At 41.0% G+C, this 9485-nt stretch overlaps 1 protein-coding gene across 1 annotated transcript in view; it reads right to left on the reverse strand.

Moving 5' to 3' along the window:
- RAI1 (retinoic acid induced 1) overlaps positions 1 to 9273 on the reverse strand; it is a 208810-nt gene extending 199537 nt beyond the window's left edge. Inside the window, exon 1 of the mRNA XM_056534105.1 lies at positions 9117 to 9273. The gene's annotated coding sequence lies outside the window, so the exon portion shown is untranslated. The remainder of the gene's footprint in view (positions 1 to 9116) is intronic.
- Positions 9274 to 9485: the final 212 nt, after the last annotated feature.

Consider the following 9485-nt stretch of genomic DNA (forward strand, 5'->3'; position numbering starts at 1 on the left):
GCAGGTTTATCTTACTTGCACTTGACTGTAGCTGCCGACTGGGCTTGAGACCTCCAATGCTCTGGACACACACACCGAGACAGCTTGACTGCACTGGACCTCAGGAACAAGAGAGAGAAGCTCCACCCAGGGCTTATATGGGGGAGACTAGCAGGGAGCCCATAGGTCACCCTTATGGTCAGCTGGTCACTGATACCTCCTGGGTAACAATCACATGGTACATTTTATTAAAGGCATAACACATCTTATAATACAAAACATATGTACAAATGGGGAAATAACTACAGGGGGCCCTGGGACACTGAGGGACACAGCCGGACAGGGCAGGGAAGGTATGGGGCAACACCATTCCATACTGGGCAACCACAAACTCCCCCTCTTAAGTACAGTCGCCCTCGATGCCCAGTCCTGGAGGGCGGAGGACCAAAGTGACCACTGGGGCCAATTTTTAACACAATGTCCTTTCCAGGTCTGATGACAAACAAAAATGAGTCCATGTGGCATGGTGAATGTCCAGACATGCTCTTAAACATATGAAGGGAATTTTGGCCTTTTAACTGCTCTCTTGACACACTCCAACAACAGTATGCATAACAATTATAGATGACTATTCGGATTGGGCTGCCGCAGGCTATCAACCCAATGCCTTGGCTGCTGGGGTCCCTCGGTTCCACACTTCCGCCCAGAACTCAATACATTTTACACTGGACAATAATGTTACCTTGAAATTCCGCTGGGGGCCCATTCCGCTGGGGGTGATAAGCAGTAGTCCGAAGTTTCTTACAGGCATGGAATTGACACAGCTCTTGGAAGAGTTGGGCCTCAAAGGCTGTTCCATGGTCCGTTAGGACAGACTCTGGACACCCAGGGTTTGTAACCAATTGTAGTAGAACATCTGGGCCGCTGTGAAATCTTTGACGGGGACAACGACAACCCATTTAGAGTAGTGATCCACCATGGTGAGCATAGGTGTACCGGGATCGGGTAGGAGACAACTTGACATGGTCTAGCGCGACCAACTGGTTAGGCCTTTCACTCTGGATGGAATGGAGGGGTGCTCTTGCGTCCTTGCGCACATTCTTATTGACATTACAGACAGCACATTCATTGCACCATTTGTCAATGTCGCTCCACATTCCGATCCAATAGAATCTTCACCTGACAGTAGCTTCGGTCTCTGATCATGGTATGCGTTGAGGACCATCGCCACATCTCTTTGGGGGAACTAGAATCTGATTAAGTCGATCACCAGAGACCGGATCCAAACAATTTCGGTACAACAGTCCTTTGTGCACAAACTGTCGCTTCCTCTGTCGCCACAGACGTTTCAGCTCGTAGTCACACTGGGCCCGGCGTAGACGGGTTGGTACCTTTTTTGCCAAAATGTAGTCCTACAGATCCCCCATGACTCGACTTTCGTCCTGAAGAGACTTCCAATTGTATAGGTCTTCTTTAACCTTTTCAGACCTGGGTTCACCATCCATGAAGGCAGTCACAACATTCTGGTTCACGAACTGTTGGTAGAATGGGGGCATCTCCACGTCCTCCCACACGTCTTTGACAGTGGGTTCTTCGCTGGGGATCATCCTAGACAGTATGTCGGCATTGACATTCGACTGGCTGCTTCTGTACTTGATGTTGAAACTGTAATTGGCTAATCTTGAAGCCCAACGCTGCTCAATGGTACCCAACATGGCAGTGTTCAGATGGGCCAATGGGTTATTATCCGTGTAGACAGTAAATGGCGTGGCGGCCAAATTGTTTTTGAACTTTTCGGTCACGGCCCACATCAGGGCGAGAAGTTCTAACTTGAATGAGCTGTAATTCACAACGTTCTTCTCTACTCACTCTTGCCCCTCCAGGACTTGGGACAAGGACAGGAACGGCTGACTGTAGTTTGGATATGCCAAGATGGTGGTTCTGTCAGCAGACTTTTGAGAGCTTGAAAAGCCGTCTCTTGCTCTTCGACCCTTTCATTGTAGCTCTCCTTCGCCGTACCCCTTAAAAGAGCTGTGAGGGGTTCTGCAATCTAGGTGAAGTGGGGAATTAAATGGCAGTAGTAGCTGGCAAACCCCAGGAAGCTCCTGACATCTTTCACCATGCGCGGGGTTGGCCAGTTCTTGACCACTTACACCTTTTCAGGATTAGGCTGGACTCCCTCTGCGCTGACAACATGACCCAAGTAGTGGACCTGAGGTTTGAGCAAGTGACACTTTGATGGTTTAATCTTCAGCCCATGCTTGATCAAGACTTGGAAGATGTCTGACAGGTGGCTAAGGTGTTCTTGGTAGGACTTGGAATATACAATGACATCGTCCAGGTACAATAGGACACTTTGAAAATTCAGATGGCACAGGCAACTTTCCATCAGATGCTGGAACGTAGCAGGGGCATTGCACAGCACAAATGGCATACTTTTAAACTCGAACAGTCCCATGGGCACTTGTCAATATGGGCTGGTTAAGTCCAGGGTGGAGAAGTAAGCAGCCGACCAGAGGGCAGTGAGTGACTCCTCGATCCTTGGCAATGGATAAGCGTCCTTATGTGTGACATTGTACAGTTTCCTGTAGTCGATACAGAAGCGGATGATTCCGTCTTTTTTCTTGGCAGGACAAGTGGCGCCACCCTGGGACTCTGACTTTATTGAATCACATCTGCTCTGTCATGTTGGCCATCATCTTCTTGACAGTCTGGTGCATGCCTGCGCGCGACCGGGTGGTGTCTTTCCTTGATAGGTGGGCTGTCACCTGTGAGGATTCGGTGTTGGATCATTGACGTATGTCGGAAATCTGTGGAGTGTCTTCTGAAAGCTTCATGGTAACATTTGGAGACATTGATGACTCCCTTGACTTGGTCAATTGGGGTAGTGTCGTCTCCAACTCGAAGTTGTGCCCACCAGGGCTCGGGAGGACTCGTACTGGGTCCTTCGGCCACTTGGGTTGCATGCTGTCGGGCAACCAGATGTTCTGTTAAGATGTCCCTTGACTCGATGAGATACAACTGGGCTACTGGGGTGCATTTGGGTAACACAGTATCAACATCGGACAGGTTGACTAACCGAACTGGAACTCTCCCGTTGGCTACGGTGACAAGGCTTCTCGCAGCCAGGACAAGAGGGTGGTCTTCTAATTGCAGAGGCGTGATAGTCATGCAAGGAATCTACTATTTCAACAAAACAGTTTTTCATAATGTTCATCCCAATATAAATTCAGCAGACCCCTTATCTGTCACATTAGTTACAATCACTCCCTGCCCGCTAAGTACATGCTCACCCAACTGAATGGTTGGCTCCCAGTATCCATGTCTGGGAACTGGTTGCCCATTACCCGCAACTACTCTGAAGTTAACATCCTCAGGCTTACACAATAAACTAGCATCCCAATGCTGATAGAATTTTTTTTTAGGTATAGTAGACACTTGTTACCCTGTATCTATCAACGCCTCCAACGGTACACCTTCTACAATAACTTTAACATAGGGGCAGGAGGAGCCATAAAGTGAGAGTCCTGACTTAGGTCATTTGGGGATTGGACCTGATGACTGTTTTCCTGAGGGCCGGTCTGAGACCTCAGGGGAAATGCGTTTAAATCCCAGCATTTTCATGGTTTATTACAATGGGTACAAAAGGGTCTTTGAGTCCCTGAGGGTCTACTAGGCGGAGGGTTGCGGGGGTTAAAATTGCGGGGGGCAGGAGCAGGTTTTCTAGGCAGGGGCGGTTCATGGTCAGGTGGAGCGGACCGGGTGGCAAGCTCCTTCACAGCCTTAGTTAGTTGTTCAATGTCCTGACCAGCGAGGCTCCGGCAAAGCGAGCAGCTGCCGATCGCCAGAGAATTTGGCGGGAGATTCGAAATGCCGACCGCTGACACAATCTGCGAAACGCCCCGTCATACGCAAAAAACATCACGTACGTCCCGCCAGTAAGAGCAGGGGGCGTTATATACACCAACCCCCACCCACAACCCCTGTATGCCCCGCCTAGTAGTTTAGGGGCAGAAATACTCCAGCCCCTCGCACAAATACAGCCTGACAGGCTAACACTTTATATATACAGTATATATATATATATATATATATATATATACACAATCCCAAAGGTAAAGCCGTCTCTGGTGGGTGCAGCGAATTTGGTCATTAGCCGAGCTCCCCCGGCGCCTCCACACCGCACCGTAATACATATCTATCTGTACAACAGGACATAGCAAAATAATAAATCCCGCAGGTACGGACCCCCGGATGCTCCGCTCACACCTGCCGCTGTCAGCATCCCAAGGGGTCACCCCCCCAAATTTAGGTCACTATCCTGTTTATGTCAACAAATCTGCATCCTAGTTTCCTAACAATATATACAATGGTATAAAAGGGGGTATCGGCCCTTTAAATGTGGCATAGTTCTATAACACGGATCCTATAACCAGGTGCCGCCCCTAGTATGATGGCGCCCCTTTCTCTAGTATGATGGTTATCACGCTTGTCTAACACGGTGTTTCTCAATCAGGGTGCCTCCAGCTGTTGGAAAACTATAACTCCCAGCATGCCCGGACAGCCTTTGGCTGTCCGGGCATGCTGGGAGTTGTAGTTTTGCAACAGCTGGAGATGCCCTGGTTGGAAAACAAACTTACCAGTCACTAGGAGGCTGAGTTTTGGGGGGCTGCTTGCTGGGATCTCACACTGGAGAGTTTGTGATCTCCAGTAGGTACATTCCGTAGTGTGAACAGGGCCTTGTTATGAACAAGACAAACATCATCATATATGTCAGCTTCACAGTAAACAGAGGTTCTTGTCGGAAAAAAACATCATGTTATCGGGATTATGTCGACCCCCAAAACAAAATTTTGGGGTACTACAGGACTGAGTATCTTTAAGGGTGCATTCGCAGCACGGTATGTGCATACGGTTTTATATGGTTCTCATTAACCGCATACAGTATTATTGTAGTTATATTCTTGTATATATGAGGCAGTATTATAGTAGTTATATTCTTGTATATATAGGAGCAGTATTATAGTAGTTAAATTCTTGTATATAGGAGCCGTATTATTGTAGTTATATTCTTGTATATAGGAGCAGTATTATAGTAGTTATATTCTTGTATATAGGAGCAGTATTATAGTAGTTATATTCTTGTATATAGGAGCAGTATTATAGTAGTTATATTCTTGTATATAGGGGCAGTATTATAGTAGTTATATTCTTGTATATAGGGGCAGTATTATAGTAGTTATATTCTTGTATGTAGGAGCAGTATTATAGTAGTTATATTCTTGTAAATAGGAGGCAGTTTTATAGTAGTTATATTCTTGTATATAGGGGCAGTATTATAGTAGTTATATTCTTGTATATAGGGGCAGTATTATAGTAGTTATATTCTTGTATGTAGGAGCAGTATTATAGTAGTTATATTCTTGTACATATGAGGCAGTATTATAGTAGTTATATTCTTGTATATAGGAGACAGTATTATAGTAGTTATATTCTTGTATATAGGAGACAGTATTATAGTAGACAGTATTATAGTAGTTATATTCTTGTATATAGGAGCAGTATTATAGTAGTTATATTCTTGTATATAGGAGCAGTATTATAGTAGTTATATTCTTGTATGTAGGAGCAGTATTATAGTAGTTATATTCTTGTAAATAGGAGGCAGTTTTATAGTAGTTATATTCTTGTATATAGGGGCAGTATTATAGTAGTTATATTCTTGTATATAGGAGCAGTATTACAGTAGTTATATTCATGTATATAGGAGCAGTATTATAGTAGATATATTCTTGTATATAGGAGGCAGTATTATAGTAGTTATATTCTTGTATATAAGAGCAGTATTATAGTAGTTATATTCTTGTATATAGGAGCAGTATTATAGTAGTTATATTCTTGTATACAGGAGCAGTATTATAGTAGTTATATTCTTGTATATAGGAGCAATATTATAGTAGGTATATTCTTGTATATAGGAGCAGTATTATAGTAGTTATATTCTTGCATATAGGAGCAGTATTATAGTAGATATATTCTTGTATATAGGAGCAGTATTATAGTAGATATATTCTTGTATATAGGAGCAGTTTTATAGTTGTTATATTCTTGTACATAGGAGCAGTATTATAGTAGGTATATTCTTGTATATAGGAGGCAGTATTATAGTAGGTATATTCTTGTACATAGGAGCAGTATTCTAGTAGATATATTCTTGTATATAGGAGCAGTATTCTAGTAGTTATATTCTTGTATATAGGAGGCAGTATTATAGTAGTTATATTCTTGTATATAGAAGCAGTATTATAGTAGTTATATTCTTGTATATAGGAGCAGTATTATAGTAGTTATATTCTTGTATATAGGAGGCAGTATTATAGTAGTTATATTCTTGTATATAGGAGGCAGTGTTATAGTAGATATATTCTTGTATATAGGGGCAGTATTATAGTAGTTATATTCTTGTATATAGGAGCAGTATTAGAGTAGCTATATTCATGTATATAGGAGCAGTATTATAGTAGATATATTCTTGTATATAGGAGGCAGTATTATAGTAGTTATATTCTTGTATATAGGAGGCAGTATTATAGTAGTTATATTCTTGTATATAGGAGCAGTATTATAGTAGTTTTATTCTTGTATATAGGAGCAGTATTATAGTAGTTATATTCTTGTATACAGGAGCAGTATTATAGTAGTTATATTCTTGTACATAGGAGCAGTATTATAGTAGATATATTCTTGTATATAGGAGCAGAATTATAGTAGTTATATTCTTGTATACAGGAGCAGTATTATAGTAGTTATATTCTTGTATATAGGAGGGAGTATTATTGTAGTTATATTCTTGTATATAAGGGGCAGTATTATAGTAGTTATATTCTTGTATATATGAGCAGTATTATAGTAGTTATATTCTTGTATATAGGAGCAGTAATATAGTAGTTATATTCTTGTACATAGGAGCAGTATTATAGTAGTTATATTCTTGTATATAGGAGCAGTATTATAGTAGTTATATTCTTGTATATAGGAGCAGTATTATAGTAGTTATATTCTTGTATATAGGAGGCAGTATTATAGTAGTTATATTCTCGTATATAGGGGCAGTATTATAGTAGTTATATTCTTGTATATAGGGGCAGTATTATAGTAGTTATATTCTTGTATATAGGAGCAGTATTATAGTAGTTATATTCTTGTATATAGGAGCAGTATTATAGTAGTTATATTCTTGTATATAGGAGCAGTATTATAGTAGTTATATTCTTGTATATAGGGGCAGTATTATAGTAGTTATATTCTTGTATATAGGAGCAGTATTATAGTAGTTATATTCTTGTATATAGGGGCAGTATTATAGTAGTTATATTCTTGTACATAGGAGCAGTATTATAGTAGGTATATTCTTGTATATAGGAGGCAGTATTATAGTAGGTATATTCTTGTACATAGGAGCAGTATTCTAGTAGATATATTCTTGTATATAGGAGCAGTATTCTAGTAGTTATATTCTTGTATATAGGAGGCAGTATTATAGTAGTTATATTCTTGTATATAGAAGCAGTATTATAGTAGTTATATTCTTGTATATAGGAGCAGTATTATAGTAGTTATATTCTTGTATATAGGAGGCAGTATTATAGTAGTTATATTCTTGTATATAGGAGGCAGTGTTATAGTAGATATATTCTTGTATATAGGGGCAGTATTATAGTAGTTATATTCTTGTATATAGGAGCAGTATTAGAGTAGCTATATTCATGTATATAGGAGCAGTATTATAGTAGATATATTCTTGTATATAGGAGGCAGTATTATAGTAGTTATATTCTTGTATATAGGAGCAGTATTATAGTAGTTTTATTCTTGTATATAGGAGCAGTATTATAGTAGTTATATTCTTGTATACAGGAGCAGTATTATAGTAGTTATATTCTTGTACATAGGAGCAGTATTATAGTAGATATATTCTTGTATATAGGAGCAGAATTATAGTAGTTATATTCTTGTATACAGGAGCAGTATTATAGTAGTTATATTCTTGTATATAGGAGGGAGTATTATTGTAGTTATATTCTTGTATACAAGGGGCAGTATTATAGTAGTTATATTCTTGTATATATGAGCAGTATTATAGTAGTTATATTCTTGTATATAGGAGCAGTAATATAGTAGTTATATTCTTGTACATAGGAGCAGTATTATAGTAGTTATATTCTTGTATATAGGAGCAGTATTATAGTAGTTATATTCTTGTATATAGGAGCAGTATTATAGTAGTTATATTCTTGTATATAGGGGCAGTATTATAGTAGTTATATTCTTGTATATAGGAGCAGTATTATAGTAGTTATATTCTTGTATATAGGGGCAGTATTATAGTAGTTATATTCTTGTATATAGGAGCAGTATTATAGTAGTTATATTCTTGTATATAGGAGCAGTATTATAGTAGCTATATTCTTGTATATAGGAGCAGTTATATTCTTCTATTTATACTCCTGTACCTATGGGTAAAAAAACCTGGACTGAATCGCAACCATGCCAGACCGCACTAAACCGGATTCACTTTTTAGCACGGTCTATAGATACAGCAACTACTTTTTTTTTTTTTTAATGAAAACCGTATACAGTCGCCATATACATAAACCGTGGTGTGAATACACCCTGAAACAGTTTATCGGAACTGCACAAAGGGATGTAAACTCTCAGCCCTGGTAACTTTTGTCTTTTGTAGGACTACAGCACCCAGCATCATTAGCTGTGACTAATGGCCGCCTTAGTGGCATCGTATATCTTAGTACACGGCATGACGTCACCGGCCAGACAAGGAGAATCTATCATTTGCCAACGACATGTAAGTGCAGAACAAGCTGGCACTGACGCTGAACTGGTATCCTGGCCCTGGCAGACAGCCTGGCTCCTCTGTGATATGCAGGACACACATTACAGCAGTCATTCCCAACCAGTGTGCCTCCAGCTGTTGCAAAACTACAATTCCCAGCATGCCCGGACAGCCTTCGGCTGTCCGGGCATGCTGGGATTTGTAGTTTTGCAACAGCTGGAGGCACACTGGTTGGGAAAGACTGCATTACAGGGCTATACGCGGCCCCCCAAATCAGAGCACTCACCTCTCAGGTCCTTTCTCTCCTGGGTGTCTTGGGGTGCAGGCAGCCCCAGGCCATGTATGGTCCACCAAGCACTGGTTGCAGAGCAGTGGAGGCAGCTGGCAGCGCCAGGCTCACAGGTGAGGGGTAGTGCCAGGCTCCTCTCTGGATATTCCTGCTCTTTCTCTCTCCAGCTTCTGTACAGAGGCTTCCGGAGGAGGCTGCAAGGAATAGAAGGGGGAGCCAGGTGTCCTGACCATGCCAACAGTGCCCCCTGCTGGTAGATCAGCACCACACTCTACCTCCTCCCATGTTAACTCATTGACTGCAGCCATCTAATGTAAGCATGGAACTACAAGTGCCAGCATGACCATGGCACACTCATATGGAGAT

This window comes from Hyla sarda, chromosome 8 (genome assembly GCF_029499605.1).
Source record: "Hyla sarda isolate aHylSar1 chromosome 8, aHylSar1.hap1, whole genome shotgun sequence".
In the NCBI taxonomy this organism is placed as follows: Eukaryota; Metazoa; Chordata; class Amphibia; order Anura; family Hylidae; genus Hyla; species Hyla sarda.